Here is a 19055-nt window from a genome sequence, read left to right as displayed (position 1 = left end):
CGTTGAGGATCTTTTCATGTACCTGTTGGTCTTTTGCATGTCCTTTGGGAAAATATCTATTCAAGTACTCTGCCTATCTTTAAATCAGATTACTTGTTTGTTTGGTTGCCTATTTTGTGATTAAGTCATACGAGTCTATCACGAAGGTAAAATGATAGGTGAAATAATGGATAACTACCAGGTATGTCTCCTGTAGCTTTTGGATGTAATACTGAAGCGGGAGTGGCAAATTCAGTGGGAAGTGATTCCTTTGGACGGCAAGAAATGTGGGAAGACAGCATAAACCTGAATACAGGTCTTCAAGTACAGAATACAGACAAGGTCTGAAAAGTAAGAGCAGAGGGCAATTCATCCCCATTGCACCACCAGGTACCCCAGCTGGCTGGGGTTATGGTTGATGGTTCAAGTATGAGTCCATTTATATAGATTTTTCTGACCTGCGCTGCTCATTTTGTCAATGGTCTTTGTTTATGACTATTATAAAACTAAATGAATTAACATGGAAATGGAGAGAGCCTTCATCATATCTGCTGCCCCCATTCTCTTTGATTTATGGAAGGTATTTGCTCTCCTGAACTTCTATGCTAGTGGTGATACATACAAAGGAACAGTGGGGGAAAACATTAACAGGATGATTCAGAAAGCGATAGGCTTAGACATTGGAATGTTATTAGGATGAGGAGAGAACTGGCTTTAGAGAGTGTGGTCAGGGAAAGACCTCTCTGAGGATAAGGCCTTTAAGTTTAGCTCTGAGTAGAGGAAGACAGACATGCAATTTTCTGGGAAAGGAGAGGTCTGGAGAAAAGTGGCGGTAAGGAGGCCCACAGATGAGATGAGTTCCTCTGGCTGCAGTAGAGGAAGTGAGGAAGAAATGGAGTCAGAAGTGGAGACAGAGATCAAAGTTCACAATGCCCTGTTTAGATTTTCTCTCAAAGCCATCTGAGTGCTTTGCAATGGGAGATGAACTGTGGTGATAATCTGAGAAAAGTTTATGAAAAGATCAGCCTGCTTCCCTGTGACGTGCAAAGCTGGTAGACCAGTCAAAGGACAGTTATAGCCTAGAGATAATGGATTAAGGCTGTGGTGGACAAGCTCCCAGGGGATCCCGATGCTGCTGGTCTGAGGACCACATTTCAAGAAGCACCAATTCTTTCAGTGGTTCCTAAACTTGGCCACGCACCAAAATGACTTAGGGAATTTAAGAATCCCAATGCTCCATCTGTCCTCCATATGGATTATATCAGAATTTTTGTGGGGTAGGATCAAGGCATTGGCGTTTTCTAAAACTCTCCCGGTGATTCAAATGCACAAACAAGTTTAAGAACTTGTGGTTGCAGGTACTGACAGGACGAGTCAATCGGTGACTGAGCTGGGGAATGGGCAGGCAGGAGCATTTGTGGAATGCCAACAGCCTGTTGCTTTTCAAGTTATGGTATAGGGACAGGGAGAGGAACTGTTTCATGGGGGTGGGGGTGTTTTTGGGTGAAGAGACCCACTCAAAATTTAGAAGTGGAAAGTTCAGTAAGAAGTCTTCACTTGGTTACGTTTTCTGTTTCCTATTCCATTTCAGAGAAGGCCAGCAGTCCGCTTACTCTGTCCAGCCTGAGTCCCTTCCTTAACTCCTCTCCCACCTTCAGAGCTGGAGCCTGTGATCTAGAAGAAACTGAATACAAACCAAGCCTAACGGTAGCTTGTAGCTCATAAACTAAAAGTAAGCAAATTTGATTATGTGAATGCCATGCAGTGCAGTGTGACATTACCCCAGACTTTGTGGCATATTTAAATCATAAAAGTATGTTATGCTTCTTTTCCCTTAGTCCCCCAAGCCTTCATTGCTACATGGCCTCCCTGCTTTTTCACGTGTGTATTAGAGGCTTATGGGTTCTTCATTTTTAATAAATGAGATATTGATTTGTTTTGCAAAATGCTCCAACAGGTAAACCTTAATTGACTGTTCCTAAAGACTCAGGTTATAAAAAATCCATCAGACCCCACAATTACACTCTTGAGTTTTTTCTCCAAACTTCAGGAGACATGAAAAAGCATTCCCACTTCCATGACATCCTACAGAATGGCTCAGCTCCCTTATAAACAGAAGTTTCACTCGCTCCCAGAGATGTCCCACGGAACTCTGACCTCTCACATTCCATCATTTCCAGAGTGAATTTTCAACTCAGATGCTTCGGTTTGGCTTGAGGGGGAGGGGGGTCTCAGCTCTGAGCAAGTGCGCACATTGGGGAGGGGAAAAAGCAGCAATTTTCTCAAGAATCTAGAGGTCAAGTGCCTCATGTTGATCAAGGAAAAGGGTGAAGTTTCAGAGTGTAAAGGGATTACTGGTGCCCTGTGGCCTGCCTACTTGAGCAGGCATTTCTCTGAGATAACTGTAAAATCACATCCACACTCTGCAACCTACTGAAATGCTTGCCCATTGACAGTGCAAAAGGGAGGCAGGAAGACGGCAGGGTTGTAGGATAGATAGGATCATCTGAGCATTATGTTCCAGAGCATGCAACCAGATCTTCCAGTCAGATAATTAGGCATTAAACTATGACACAAAAATGTAAACACGTGGTTATTAAACTAATGCACGAGGCCATTGGGCTAAATAGAGAATCCAATTTGTAGTTGCATTCTTGGTCCCGAGACTATACCTTTGGGTTTTGAGGCATGGACTGAAATGTTCGTTTTTCAAAATATGGCAAAAATCAGGACTCCACATCACCAACAAGGCTTAAACAGCTCATGAATAAGAACCTTCAGGAGATCTCACGTTCATGCTGCAGAAATGCTCTAAGTGGCCCTCAAGCCATTCCCAACCAAATGCTGTCTAGATATCCTGAACAGATTAGTGCCAGCATTTGGTGGTGGGGTAAACCTAATTGTCTAGTTACTGCTTCCTTAATTTGATTACAGTTTTCCCCCAGTTTGGCCTACCTGCTGTAATAGTGGTTATCCTGTCAAAAGGAATTACTTCATACTGTGCAAAGATTCAGTTGGGACAGCATATGGTACTATGCAAATCACCAAGAATGATGCAAATCAGGTCAGATGGAATCTGAATGAGATGACATAGGCTGATATCATCAAACCAGGGAACCCCAATTCAACAGATCGTGGAACGATTACTGTGCCCTGGTAGATGAAGCTAATATAATTGTCTTTGTCTTCTCTAAACACATATATACACACACACTTTTACTTACTTTTTTTTGAAAAAGTGATTGCTGCCAGTTGCGGGGCCAGCGGAAATCAAGCAATACAGAGTACAAAGAGCAAAGCAAAAACAAACAAACAAACAAACCACATGAAGGCTCCCCGTATAAATAGCCCCAGAGGGGTATCAGGGAACTTAAGGGAACATCATTCCAGAGATCTATATACATATAGAAGAACGAAGGATGGAAAACAAATTTCACAAAAATGAAGTTGCTATACAAGTTATTTTTATCAAAATGTATCAAGTTTAATTTACCTAATTTATCAAGTTTAATTTTACCTTTTAACAGGATAAAAGCCAATAAAACATACACCGGTCTTCAGGTAAAATGTTTTTTAATTTCTAAGACGCCTAAAATTTGAAAGTGAAGATTATGGGTAGCATTTATAGACTGAGAATTATTTTTCAAAAAATTCCTGTTTTGACTTTCCTGTTTATTGATTCCCTCCTAGAAATTATAAGGAAATCAGCATCCCGCTCTTTCTCCCCACCTCTTGATTATTATTATTTAAGCTAGTCAATCCAGCCCAAACATTTGTGAGGTCTGTGGCAACAATAAAATAAAAACTTACTTAACCTGTGCCTAAACATTTAAGTGTTATAAATGCTAGCTGTCAAATGAAATTCTCTTTAACCTCCTACTTCAACAAACATACCTTCATAATGACAAAATTTAAAAACGTGTGAAACTATAGTTTCTGCATATGGCTGACAGTTGGCGAATATCATAGACAAGTGTTTATAATTATTTTTGCTTCTACTGATGTTTTCTAATGTTTAAATAAGTGATCAAATACATACATAATTTATTAAGTATTAGGTATTTATTTTTTGTATTTTAGCCAAATCACCTATTACGTTTTTATAACTGAGATTTTCACATAACATGTATTCTACTCACAGTAGTGAGATAAAGAATTAACACAAAATGTAATTTTCATATACTATGTGAATATGTTTGGGTCAGAAGTGTAAATTAAGGTAAACATAAACATAAAACAATCAAAATTATTTTTCATATGGATTTCTCACAAGTGGTCAATTGTAGTTTATTATTACATGTTGTCATGGATTAGTGTGAGGTCACTCATATTTTTTCTTATACTTATTAATAGCTTGGATTGCTATAAGATTCTTTTTTTAAAAATCCTTTATCATGAATTATTTTGATGTAGATCACTTTATTAGGTTTTTTCGTGACACAGTAAGTTATTTTGTATAACCTGACACCCAATGAATGCCATATGATATTTTACTATTACTCTTAATGTTTCAATAAAAGTTTCTTTTATTATATCTCTGAATATTTTAAGGCTCCATTTGTCTTGTATCATGTGAGGAGCTGTATAGGACAGCAGTTTAGAACATGGACCCCGGAACCAGATTGCAGGTTTCAAACATCAGCTCTGCTGCTTACCTTCTAAGTGAACTTGGCTATGTTACTGAACCTCTTTGTGCCTTGTTTTTTATCACCTATTGTGTAAGTCTGTATCGACCACTGTAACAAAATACTGTAGACTGTGTGGCTTAAATAACAGGCATTAATTTCTCTGGAGACTGGAAGTCTGAGATCAGTACGCCATCATGGCTGGGTTCTGGGGAGCATCGTCCTGCTCACATGGTCCAGAGTGAGAGAGCAAGAGCGAGAACAAGAACAGACAAACAGAGACAGAATGTGAGCTCTCTGGGGTCTCCTCTTGTAAGGACACATCCTATTGGGTCAAGGCCCTATGCTTATTGTAACCTTAATTACTCCCTTAGAGGGCCATCTCCAAAGACAGCCACACTAGGCTCAAAATATGAATTTGGGGAGGGGAGGCACAAACATTCAGTCCAGTATACTTATGAAATTGACATCTACTTTCAAGTATATACAGTTGCCTTTGTATGCCTTCTGCTTTCATATTTTTCACTGTATTATTATCACTTTACTTTTAAAAAACATTTGCTATGATTCTTTTTTTTTTTTTTTTTTTTTTTTTTAATTTTTTTTTTTTTTTCAACGTTTTTTATTTATTTTTGGGACAGAGAGAGACAGAGCATGAACGGGGGAGGGGCAGAGAGAGAGGGAGACACAGAATCGGAAACAGGCTCCAGGCTCCGAGCCATCAGCCCAGAGCCTGACGCGGGGCTCGAACTCACGGGCCGCGAGATCGTGACCTGGCTGAAGTCAGACGCTTAACCGACTGCGCCACCCAGGCGCCCCTTGCTATGATTCTTAAGTGATAATTCCCTCAGGCTTGTTATTCATGTTTCTGATGTTTCCAACCAGTTTCTTCTTACCTTTTGTATTTTCTTTACATGGATTTCTTCTTTCCGATGGTTGGATTCTTCTCTTCCATTTCTTTTCTCTGCCAGCTCACTTTTCAACTTTTTAGCTGTCTCACTATGAGCTATGTAACATTTCTGTTATTATACAAGGGGCAGGCGATTGAGTCCAAATTTGGACAAAAGGGCCATGCCTACCCTGCAGAAGACTGAGGTGCATTTAATGTAAAATCTCCACCAGTCAGCAGTATGTACAAGCACGTTCCTAACAGACCCTGAGAATATCCAGATTTGGGGTTGCTTTCATCGTGTTTCTCCAGAAGAGAAACTGGAGGCTGATGTGAGCAGGCACTCCCTCTTTCTCCCTTCAAATCAAATAAGGTGAACTATTCAGAAGCCACACTCTCATTCCTGGAGGCCATTGGCTGAACACATGTTGTCTTCACCTTCAGAACTAGGGCCTGGGAACCCCCCACCAATCTCCAGGCCAAACAGAGCTCCTTTTGACCCCATCCCTGGCCTGCACATGCTGTTCTCAGGCAGGGCCTGGCTCGGGCACAAATTTCGAAGACTCCCCTCTCAACACCTTTCCCTTTTTCTTGCCACCCTGCTCAGTCCCTAGTGTGTGTCCTCTGTTTTCTTGCCTCCAAATCTTGTGTTCAGCTAGCTGTCATTTACTTGTTGACAAATTGCTGGAAGTATTACCTGATGCATTTTACTTATCTCACTCAGAAGCATTACATTTTTTTGTTTTAAATTTTAGAGCATGAGGGAGGGAGAGGGTCAAAGGAAGAGACAGAGAGAATCTTAAGCAGTTTTCACACCCAGGATAGAGTCCCACATGGGGCTCAATCCCACGACCCTGGGATCATGACCTGAGCCAAAATCAAGGGCCAGATGCTCTCAACCAACTGAACTACCCAGGAACATTACATTTTAATAGTGCTGATTTAACACAAAGACGTCATCAGGGTGCCTGGGTGGCTCAGTAGGTTAAAGGTCCAGCTCTTGATTCCAGTTCAGGTCATGATCCCAGGGTCATGGGATACAGCCCCATGTCAGACTCTTTGCTGACAGTGCAGAGACTGCTTAAGATTCTCTCTCTCCCTCTGCCCCTTTCCCTTACTCTTTCCCTCTCTCTGTGTCTCTCTCTCTCTCTCCCAAAAACAGACATAATCAATACCCAAAGAAATAAATCTTGAACAGTGAATTCTAAGCACTGTGGGTAAAAATGGTGCTGTATAGGGTCAGAGGGAGATTTTGTACTGAGGAGGCCCTGATCTTTGCTCTTCAAATCACTGCTCATAGGTCAAGTCTGCTTTGACAGTTCAGTCTTATTCATTACCTTCTCTCCTCCCTCCCCTTTCATGCTCTGTTTCCAAACCCATGTCTCATATACCATTTCTCCTCTGGAATCCATTCCAGCTCTCTGGTGCAGCTACTCATATCCACCTGCCCCTTCTCCTAAAAACTGGCCTCCATTCCCATCTCCCTGCCTTAATTTAGGCTGTCCATTTTGTAGGGGTGCCTTTCTTATCCTTCTTCTTTTTACCTTTCCTGAATTTCAAAATCGGATTCAGCCCTGTGAGCGCCAACATAAATACCCCTTCCTCTGCAAAGACTTCGCCCAAATTCCTCAGTCAGAGCTCATTATATCTGCCTCCCAGGACCCTCCCAGTCCAGAGGATTTCAGGTGGAGCACATGCTGTAAAGTGTTTCATTCCTGTTCATGGTACATGGTGCCTCCATAGAGAGTGGCCACTGGGTCCTAGCCAACTTGGAATGTTTGGCTTCCAGTAGAAGTTTGGGCACTCTGGCATCCAGTAGTTTGTGTGTTTGTCTGCTTTTAAAGAATGCTATTTATAGTTTCTTTCACTAACTAGCTCTGCACTCTTAGCTAAATCATTGCCATTTCTCTGGCCTCAGTTTCCTCCATTTTACAATGAGGAAGTTGGACAAGAATTGTCCTAAAGCCTCTCCCAACAATAAAATGCTGTGACACAGCATAATGGCCAATCTCTCCAAAGTGAAGAATTAGTATTTTCTTCATAATATGATAAGAATGGTTTTTTAAGAGAACTGTTGACATATATCTGTGCAAATAAATTCACGTTGCCCTCTCCATCTACTCATTTGGCCTGGACCCACAAGTTCTCATACTGAAGAGAACTGAGAAGGGATGCAAGAGACATACTTTCTATCTTATCAGGATAGGAGAGTACCATATCCCATGTTTATTCTATGAGTGCTTGCCATGGTTGTCCACCCACTGTGCAGATGGGAAAGTTCTGGATGGCTTCTCCAGGGCAACATGAGGGTTAAGGATGGCTGCCAACGCATTGAGATATCATCACACCTGTCCTTCTCCTTGTTTTCTTTGCTCAGAATATTACAATGGAAATGCAGAAGAAAGCCTGAAGGAAATGTGAAGTTGAGAGGGACATTGCTTTCTGGCCATGACCATGTTCCTCTGATGATTTCATTTGGCTGACCGTTTTGCCCAGCCTTGATGGGTGTGAACCAATACCCATTTCCAAGGAAATGACATTAAACCTGACTTTTCTGTCTGCCCACTATTAAACCATTTCCCTCTCCTGTACCCACACTCTGCTCCTATGGCAGATGCTGTGGGGGCCTGGCCCAGTGCTCCTACCCCACCCGCTGTGAGAGGTGGCTGTTAATGACTCACAGCTACCCCCTTCTCCAGAGAACCACCCTCAGAGGACAGAATCTGTCTTGCCTGGGAAGATAAATTCCCTCCCTAGAGGCCCATATGATGTCGACAGGCATAGAGAGAGATGACCTCCCTGCCTAAAAGGGGACGGGTGTTCTATGTAGCACACACTCCAGAATATTTCTCCCATGAATAGACCAAAGCCAGGCTTTACCCAAGACCGCATCCTTGCTAGGCTTCTCCCCCTACCCTGCCCTGTGTCAGGCTTTGCTTCTAAGGGACCCAGCCTGACTCAGCTCATCTCTCCTCAGACATTCCATATAATCCCCTTCTAGAAAAGCCACTTTAACTGGTAGACAGAATGCTTTGCTGCATGGCTGCCCTTTGGAGGCTTTATGTAATCCTAACAAATTTCCTCTGTGGTTCATCTACACTTAAGGGGCTAGTGGGTCTCTGGTAGTAATGGGTTCAGATCACTGGGGAGAAGAAAACGATGCTACATCCTGTAGTGTAGGAGAGCTGGCTTAGAATGAGAAGGGGCTGGGTCCAGTTCCATTACAAACACTCATTTCATTAAGAGATAAGTTGGTGTAGCTCTTGGGTCTCAGTTTTCCCCTCTGTCAAGTGGAGAGAAGGAGAAGATGAGCCTGAAAGTCCCTTCCTATTCTTCCATTCTAGGACTTGATGATTCACACTCTTTCTGTTTCTGCCCAGAAGGAACGTGTGCAGGAACAGATATGTACAGCGGTGAACCCTAAACTCTGTTATTCATTTTCTTTCTGCTTTAAAGCAGAGCAGCCAAATGCATACTTTAGTGGCATTTATTCAGCACTTAGTGCCTTCAAAGAACTGGTTTTGGATAACATGGTCCAAGCACTTACTTCTTGGTGGAAGCTGATGAAGGGGCTTCCTCTCTTCCTGCTGGTAACCAGTCTCTCCATGTCCCAGGCATTCACAGAACTGTGTGAGAGCCTGTTGAAAAAGCCAAAACCTGCTCAGATCAGCACAAGATTCATCCTCAACACAGGGTGGGGAGGGGTGCTTATTGAGTCAGTCGTAGGCCACAACATTCATTTGAAAAGTAGACCGTTCGCTTGTTTTTTCTTTCCCTTTAATTTTTCAAAATGCCTTCACATCCATTCCTCCATCTGGGCTTCCTGGCAAACTTGTACCACGCTACCTTGCCACTACTTGTTACCTTGTAATATATTTCTATCTGGAAAACAAAGAAATGGGGGAAAGGTGGGGTTGTGTGACTTCATTGTCGAGTCACGGAGCTTTAACGTCCAAAGTAGTGCAAGAGCACAACTGTCAGGCTCTTAGCTGTCTGAATTTCTACCAAGTCACAAGTCCTTTCTCAATAGTCGAGAGCCTGCCTAAGTGTTCTCTAAGGATTTCAAGTTCCTTGGAAGGTGGATAATTGTGATACAGAAGGGGAGTGGTCTATGATGAAATAAGTTTGGTACATGATTGCTATGTTAAGCAGGCTGCTTTACAATCAGACATTTTGGAGCCTTCATGCTACTTACGTGTTCCAAGACAAAGCAATGCATGTAGCAATCCAAATGCACACGACCATATAGACCTTTACTTCCAGATCATCTTGCATCTTGGAAAGCACTCCAAGAAAGGATATTCACTGGTGTATATGATACCCAATGTTTTGATATTTGGCTGATTTCTGGTACCGAGGAAGCATGACCTACTATTCAAATTATTTCAGTGACCAGTAACTTAATGCCTCGGTTTTCTGTTTTTTGAGTACGGGCATGCCTATATGCTGGCGAGCCCTACTTGGTTGCAATATCATGAGTGTCATCTCTAGCCCTTTGTCTTTGAAAGCTTTGCCACAGAGGACAGAGAGACGACTCTTGCAGAATTGATCAGATCTCACAATCACAAAGGTTGCAGTGGGCTAAAGGGGCCTCCTGATTTCCAATAGTCCGGGCAATCAGGGTACACCACTCCTGAAGCAGCTTGTAGTATCTGAATATTAAACTTTATCCAAGCGGCTTTCCCCCAAGAAGCTCCACAGCCCTCCCAAATAGGTTGACGACCATCTCTAATTACAAGCATGTAATTATCCACGTATAATAAAATTCCAAGGACTCTCATCATTGTCTCTATATAGACATATACTTCTTTCAATTAAATAGCCAAGTACCTGTGTTCGACTCAGTTTATGTTCCTCTCCAGATTACTCTGCCCCTCACATCCCTAGGTCTTGCATTTTGCTCAGTGGAGAGTCCTGACTATTGCCACCCTGCTTTCTATCACCACCAGCAGTTGCTCAGGTGCCCTAGACAGACTTTAGTGGATCCACCAAGGGTCAGTCCCTCTTCATTTTGAGGCATGGATTAAACACCACGACATGAGGCAGGGGTTTGGCCCTCTCTCAGAAGGGCTAACACAACCTGGTAGTGCTTGTGTGTGTTCGTGTCAGGGGGAGGAGGGCTCTGAGGTTGGTGGGATTAACACCCAATAAGGCAACACATGACCAGGAAGAGGCAGGAGGCAGGAAGAAGCCAACAGGAAAACTCTGCTTCTGTCCCTACCTCAAGAGATTGTTCTAAAATGCAGTGGTTGCTTTTGACATCTTGAGAGCCCTTTGTAGCAACCAGCTGTGTTTTCTTGTGGAGCTGTGGTCTGCTCAGAAAGCATCACCCTTGACTTGCTCTGCCTGCTTCCCTTGCCTTACTTCCTATGCTCTGCAGTTGTACCCCCCTGATAAAATGTCAGCATTTAAACCCTGCCTTAAGCTCTGTTCTAGGGGACCCAGGCCAGCAGTTCCACATATATCCAAGGGTTTTCCCTTTTTTTAAGACAATCATCCTTATAATTGTAGCTCAGGCATACTGAACCTTACTCTACAGAATTTTACACGTAATACTCCTTACTTGCCCATTTGAAAAGAATAAAATTGGGATAGGCCACTACTTACAACCCTTTGTTTACTCTTAAGGGTGCTAAAGTGGATCTCTCCCAAAGCTTTTCCTGCAGAGCACAGATAGATGTAGAAGTTCATTAAGAAAATAATTATGCTCTAGAAAATGCTGCCAGGTTTTATTACTGTTGAATCATGATTGGCCATGATCTTCCACCTCAATTCTGTGCAAGGGATAAAGTGCATTCAGATAAAAAGTGGAAATAGCATACACACACATGGTGGAGAGGCTGTAGGTTGAACATAGGCCTAGAAAGGAAGACAGATTCACTTAATAGTAAACTTTAACAAAGCCACAGGAAAAAAAAAAACTAGTTAATTTTCTATCTTTCCACAGTAACATCACATAAAGCTGAAATTTTTTATAGAACCTTGGTTCTTTCTTGTGGCCCACATAACATATACTTTCTGGACTGGAAGTGAGAAGGGTTTTTTCCAACAGTCATCTACAAAGATGTTTCTATGAACCGGAAACATGATTGTTTCTGTTGGCAGCCAGAAGCCCCCCTCTTCCCAGAGCTTAGGAGAGTCAGGTAGAACAGAGCAGGCCATGCTGCCATAACAAGCAGGGCAATTCTCTTACTCTCCCTGTACGTCCATCACGGGTTGGCAGGGGCTCGGTTCCAAGTCATTCTCACTTTGAAACCAGCCATCACCAGACCATTGCCAGTCACCGTGGCAGGTAAGAGAAGAGGTTCAGTAACTTTAAAGCTTCAACAGAAAGTGGTAAAATTATTTCCACTCAAATTTTAGTGAGGAAGGCAAATCAGATGGCCACAGCTCATTTCAAAGGGGCCGGCGGAAAATAGTTCTGCCAAATTTCCTAAAGGAGTACTGGAATATTTGCTTTCAGCCCTAATGACTAGCTCTGTGCACTGTCACCAAAGAAAGCAATCACATCCTGGGAAAGGAAAGTCAGTAAACATTTTGTTCTAAGTATAGCTGGCTCTCTTTGAGGTCAGAGTAGATATCCAGGTGTTCTCACGTATTGAAAGGTGCTACCACGCAAGCATAACATTACCACTATGACAACATACACACGCTCTTCCTCAGATTGGCTCGTGTGTGTGTGTTTACTTAACCCTCCATATAAGAGGGAGGAGAATTGGACACCCCCACTCTGTGTTGAAAAGCTAAGAAGGGGGAAAAATAGAAGCTTCCCAGTCCCCTTTTGGGGCAGAATGGTGTTCAGAAATCATGCCCTGCTTGTCTTCCGCTGTGGCGAGGGCTTCCTCCTCTTCCTACAGACTTAGCCTTGGCGGTAGAACAAAGTCCCCAATGATCTGACACCCAGAGTCCATTGCATCCAGATGCCTCAGTCTCCTGTGGAAACCTTTGTAAATGCAATCCCCAAGATCTTTATAGACAGCTTCCAGTCAACCTGGGAGTTGGCTTGTTTTCTGTGGTGCTTTCTTAGCAAAAAGCAATTTTCCAGTGGGTTCCTGTGAATGGTTCCTATAAACTGGAGTTAAAAGACACCATGGCCAGAGGTCTTTTAAAGAAATTTCTGTTCTTTCTTCTCCAAGCTTTTAGAAGATCTCATCTTCAGAAGCCATTTTCTCTATCTATCTATGGCTAAGTAGAGAATTTTATAGGACTGAGACAGAAGGAGAATTTTCTTTATAAAAAAGAAAGGAAGAAAGAAAGAAAGAAAGAAAGAAAGAAAGAAAGAAAGAAAGAAAGAAAAGAACAAATCATAAAGCATTTTTAGGTACAGGAACCTGGAAGCTTTGATACTGGGGATATTTTTATCACTCTATAAAAAAAAATCTTTGTTTCTTCTTCAACTCCATTAAATGGGACAAAGGAGAAAAGTACATTTCTCATTTTCTCCTCTGAGGTTATCCCCCCATAACGCTGCCCATGTGCCCAGAGGTTAGTGCATTAGCATCACTGAGACCCACAAAGGTCTTGCCTCCCCCTGCTCATCACCTTTCAGATCCTCTCTGGCTGCTTGGAAAGCAGGCAGCAGTTTAATGAGACAAATCCCCCTTGGAGACTCCTCTTCCCTCTAGGAATTCAGTAAGTGCTTTATATAAAACAGTAATAGGATGGCTCAGCCAGACTCTCTGGCTCACATACACTAACTGGTGTTCCCTTTGGGAAGAAGGAGCAGGTAGCCGAGTGATAAGGCCATTAGGACTGACTGCACCCTGTGTGCTGCTAGTCCCTGAAGCCACTTTTCTTGCCTGTTGTAAGTATGAAAAGAAGTCGGTGAACGGCTGATCAGAACAGACTTCCTGGTGGGATATAAAGATGTCCATGGGCAAACTCTGGATAATAATGGGCAGAGAGTGATTTAGTACTGTGATTATTGCTCAGCGCAGGCCGGAAGCGCTGGGCCCCGGAAGCTCAGAGGAACTGCAGAAGAGTGATGAGTGAGAAAGCAGATGCGCTGGCCCCACACAGGTGAGAGTGTCTGCTCCCATCATTAGAAGAGGGTATCCTCTGGGAGGCCTTAGCCACGCCTCCCAGAACTCCAGGAGACAGCAGGTAAAAGAGGATCACATCTGTGAGAATTTCTCTCCTCCTACATATCACTTCACCTTTTTCCTCTGGATGCATAGGCTTTATGACTCTAGACTTTAGGGGTACCTGGGCCTCTGCCTGTGTCGAGTTCTTTTTCCTAAGGAGCTGAGAGGTCTCAATGTTGTAAGATCTCAGCAACCGTAAGATCGACAACTGGAGTTAAGGAGAAAGCTAGTTAAAGCCAGTAGCAGTGTCAGAGTGGGGTGAGGGCTGGGGATGGAGCTTGAAAGTTAGTGGAGGAGAATAAAGAGTAACATGAATTGGGGCACCTGGGGGGCTCGGTTGGTTAAATGACCAAGTCTGGATTTCGGCTCAGTTCGTCATCTCACGAGTTCAAGGGTCTGAGCCCTGTGTCAGCCTCTGTCCTGCTTGGGATTCTCTCTCTCTCTCTCTCCCTTGCCCTCTCTCTCTCTCAAAACAAACAAACAAACAAACAAACAAACAAACAAAAAAGAGTAACGGGAATAGAGCTGTGCTTTTCTTTTTCTTTCTTTTCTTCTTCTTTTTAAAATGTCTGTTGTTTATTGATATCTCCATATCAACTGCACAGATTAGAAATTCTGCTCAACCAGTGAGATGATTTTAAGATATGTCCACAAATTCATTGACACCTCTCCCTTTCAGAGACGGAGACTAATTCCCTTCCGCTTGAGTGTGGACTGGACTTAGTGCTTGTTTCTAACAAATAGAATAAAGCACACGTGTGACTTCAGAGACTAGATCATAGAAGGCCTTGTGGCTTTATGCTTATTCTTTTTCACTCTCTCACTTGGAGCATTTATTCTGCAGGAAGCCAGTTGCCAGGCCAGGAAAACTCTCAGGCAACCTATGGAGAGGTCCCCACTGCAAGGAACTGAACCTTCTGCCAACAGCAATGGGAAGTGCCATCTTGGAAGCAGATCTTCCAGCTCCATTCAAACCTTCATTGCCTGTAGCCCCAGCCAACATCCTGACTGCAACCTCACAACAGATCCTGAGCTAGACCACCCAGACCGTTCTCAAACTTCTGACCAGCAGAAATTTGAGACAGTATGTTTGCAGGTGTAAGCCACGAAGTGTTAGGATGATGTATTATTCAGCAATTGATATCTCCAGCAACTGGAACAATAGTCACTGTGACACCGACTGTGTCCAAAGTAACAGATGACCATTATAGGGTGTACCAATATTTCTCTACTTAATGCCATAGTTCATTAACACCTCAAAAATCTGATGAGGATGAAAATGAGCCAAAACTTTTCCATTCAGTACTTGTTCTGGCAACGTGAACTTGTGACTTAAAACATCTTAAGATTTGTTTCAGTGTAGTTTTCCTTGGGCCAGGTGAAAAAGTCCTCACACCCAAAGCTGTGGTTATTTATTCATGTGATCGTCCTTCAAATAGTTTGGAAGATGTATTTTCCTATTCTGGGTTTAGAGAGTCTTAAATTGGCAAAATTGGAGCAGAAAGGAAGAAGGGAAGGGAAGGAGGAAAAGAGGAGAGAGAAATGCGTAAAAGTAAGATCTATAGTTTATATTAGCTTGTCTGTGAAGCACCAAAAAAAAAAAAAAAAAAAAAAAAAAAAAAAAGGAAGGAAATTTCATATTCCAGCAGCTAGGGAAAAGGTGTCCTCCCGCAGTTCAAGCTTTTATGAATTTTGTCCCTAAGCTTTTCATACCTACCTTGATTTATTAGCCTTTCTCAGCATTATATCTTGAAGACCTGCCAGAAGAACACAGTGGAATGAAACATCTGGCAAATTTTCCCATATCCTATTATGAAATATCTTCAATTTTCAATTCAGTGAAAAGTAAACAAGTCATTGTCTTTCCCAGAAGTGATTCACTCTGCTGTCAGAACCCATGGGCCGTAGGCGATGGAGGTTTCTGAGTCCCTCTTCGGGCTGATGGGCACGTGGGGCCCTGTCTCTTACAGTCTGGGTTAGCTGCAAGGGTTAGGTAACTCTTGGATGCTTCACCTAAACAAATACATCTGCTTGCTCAGTGAAGTGGTTATTTTTTTATATTTCCAAGTGATTTGCTTTGATGCTATTAAAAGGTCACTTATGAATTGACATTGTATCAGCAAATAGTAATTGCTTAATTTCTGCAAAAATGTCTAGTTTCATATCCATTCCAACTTTTCAACCACACACACACACACACACACACACACACATATGGCTGCTAGGTTTAAAGAAGGCAACGAAGATAACATGGCCATCTACAGTGGCTTGTGATAGTATCACATAGCCAGATTCTTTCTCAAAGGGAAGAATTCCAGCCGACCTTTTCAATGTCGGTCTGTCCTGAAGGCAAATTTAAATGCACAATATTTCTGAAATATTTATATTCATTAAACGGAAAACAATGCCAGATTACTGGAAAGGAAACGATTATGCTGTATTTCCAGGGATTTTTTTTTCCAATAAGGCATCTTTATAGATATAACACATGCAGATACGAGGCAGATACACCTGACAGGGAGGGCTGAATGATAATGGCTTGAAAGGAGCACACCCTAGCTTTCAAGTGTGCCGAGCCCCTGCCAAGACACTGAATGAGTTAAAACTAGATGGTTCTGTAACTACGCATAGGGAAAAACTGAGGTCGAATATGGGAAAGCAATTCGGTCAGTGTTTCATGTGAGTAATGTCACTATGGTGCAAAGAGTTCAGATATAGGATGTTGGGGGAAAAGGCAGAGATACACACCTCCCAAATTAGAGTGGATGAATGAGCTGGACCTTAAAATCACCACAGCAACCCCACCGCAGGGACGCAGGAATGACTCACACCAGGACACTAGTTAAAATGTTGCTAGCACCTGATCTGTGTGGATCACTGAAGGCTGTCTCAGCAATCCCAGAAGTAGAAGGCCTTCTTTCACAAAGATGAGCTCTAGTTCATTCTCAGAGAGAGTCAATTATAAAGACGCTAAGAGGGGAAGATTTTTAATAGTTCTCTCATCGAGCACAGTGCTGGGCACATGCTTGGCATTCAATAAATGTTGAGATGAAAATATAGAATAGTTCCCTTCATTTTGGATTACATCCTCTCCGTTAGCTATGTCCTTCTTCACTCCTTCTTCTTCTTGATGCTAAATGAAGGCAGAAAGAGGCTCTAACACTCCCCAAAGTGCTTTTCTTGAAGCAAACAAGCCAGCAGAAACCCTCAAACTCTAGGTCTCTAGGAATATTGTTCATGCTGTTTCTCTGTCTTTCTTTCATTTTGATTTCACCTTAATAAGCACTAAGCCTATTAATGCTTCCACCCAGGGTAGCAAGCAAGGGAAAGAAGAAGGAACACAACCAGCATTTTGTTTTTCCTTGTCTCAGAGTCAAATTATGTAATTTTTGTAAAAGCACCTCTCCTCTTTTCCTATCATGAGCTAAGGTTACCTGGTCATCTGGAAGAATGGCTTGACGTGGGGCTGCTTATCTTGGTAGGGGATCTGGAGGTGGGCCTTTCAAGTTGCCCCAAGCTGAGCTGGATGTCTGCAACTCCTATTGCTACTTATTTTAAATTAAAAAAAAAAAGAAAGAAAGAAAAAAATGAAGAGTCATGGCTGTCTCCTCTGATGCACTGGTGTAGAAAATGCTAGTGAACATTTTCATTTTCAGCTCCGGTTTCTTATTCTTTATAATGGAAGAAAATACAGGTGAGTCAGCTCAAAGCGTCACAGGTCCCATGTTCACGCTGCACTTTTTTGTATTTAAATATTGTTAGAAGCACCTGGAAAGGAGGCTAAAGGCATGGGAGAATGTCTAAAGGCAGTCTAAGAGGGCTCCAACTAGTAGTATTTTCTTCTGTCCCGAATACTTATCCTTTTTACAGAGGTTGTTTGAAAATGCTAATCCAGGTTTGTTTATAGATGGCCTCAGCCTGTAGTAAGGCAGCCCCAAGTAACCCTGTTTTCTGTTCCAGCCTCATCTATGGGTCAGAACTCTTGTAGAAAAAGAGTTTGCCACAGTATAAAACCAAGAGCAGTTGACGCTGGTGCTAACAGCAAATGGCCTTGGTGTTTTCTTATTTTCCATGAAAAAAAAAGGGCAAAGCTTATTCCCAAACTGCTTCAGGAGACCAGCCTTTGGAAAACAGTGGTCAGGAAAAATCAGATCAGGCTCTATTCAGTAGTAAAAAGAATCTTGGTTCCCTCACCAGGTACCTCACACAAGGACCAGAGAAGAGAGCCTGTGTGAAAGCCACCGACCAGCTGCCAAGCATTTAATACAGATGCGTGGGCTCATTGTATGCTTCCAAGCGGGGGCAGCTTGGCTGCCCAAGGCAGCCGCCCCTTCCTTCAGTTCATGTGCCTGGTGCTCCTTGGCCTGGAGGAAAGGCCCCAAGTGACAGAGGCAGACACTGGCTCATCTAATCCCAGTGCTCAGAAAATTGAGAAATTAAGTGCCTCCACAGCCAGGCAAGAGGATAGACGCAGGCAGTGCTCAGAGAAGCTGCCTTCTCCTCCCGGTCATCTAACCCTGTGTTACGCTGTGTTCCATAGGATGCTGAGCTTCTTATGCAAACCAAATGGTAATCACAAATCAAAAACCAGTAACAGATATGCAAAAAATAAAGAGGAAGAAATCCAAGTATATCACTAAAGAAAGCCAATTAACCATGAGAGAGGAGAGCGAGTGAAGAAAGGAACAGAGAAGAACTGCGAACACAACCATGAAATGAGCAGCAAAATGGCGCTAGGTATACACCTATCAATACAAGGCTGAGCATCCACCAACATCTAGCCCAAATGGCACCAGCGTTAGGAAAACTAATTAAAAGCTGAAGACAAAAGAGCTAAAGGGAAGGAAAAAATACTATTTTGTGAAGCTGAAGACAGTTTTTCAGCCTAACAGGTAGAGGGTTTCTATGCATGCAGAAATCATGAGTGAGGTCAGACAGGCACTACTCTTTTATTTAAGGGGTTTTTGTTAGGGAGACAAGGGCAAAGGACGGGCTTGTCAAGACAAAGAACCTAAACTATTATGCACAGTAAGGCAATCGTGAGATTGAGAGCTTGCTTTCATGTGAAATGAGGTTTTCATTTCCTCTGTCCCAGCCTCAGGAGCAGAGCGGGGCAGGGATGGAGGGGTTCAATAAGGCTAATAAGAGGAGGAAGCCGGGCCTGAGGAAACAGCTGCTATGAAAGGTCTCCCCGTGATAGGGAACCCAACACTGAGAGAGAGCTCAGCAACGCAGATGTTCCACAGCCAGTAGCAGTCTATCTCCAGAATGTGCCACAATCCCTTTCCGTGTTCCCACTCGCTAGTTCTAGAGAGCTGGAGGAGCCATTAGGTTTAGGTCCGCCTGATGAAAACACTGCTGCAGTGCACTGTGCTCACGGGTCCCAAGACCCCAGAGGCCGACAGGGATTGAGACAGTGAGCCAGGTTTGGAGAGAGTGCTCAGGGGGACCACCGAGGAATTCTCTGATATGCCCAGG

The sequence above is a fragment of the Panthera leo genome, chromosome B3 (genome assembly GCF_018350215.1).
Source record: "Panthera leo isolate Ple1 chromosome B3, P.leo_Ple1_pat1.1, whole genome shotgun sequence".
NCBI lineage: Eukaryota > Metazoa > Chordata > Mammalia > Carnivora > Felidae > Panthera > Panthera leo.
Note: the sequence above shows the minus strand (reverse complement) of the source record.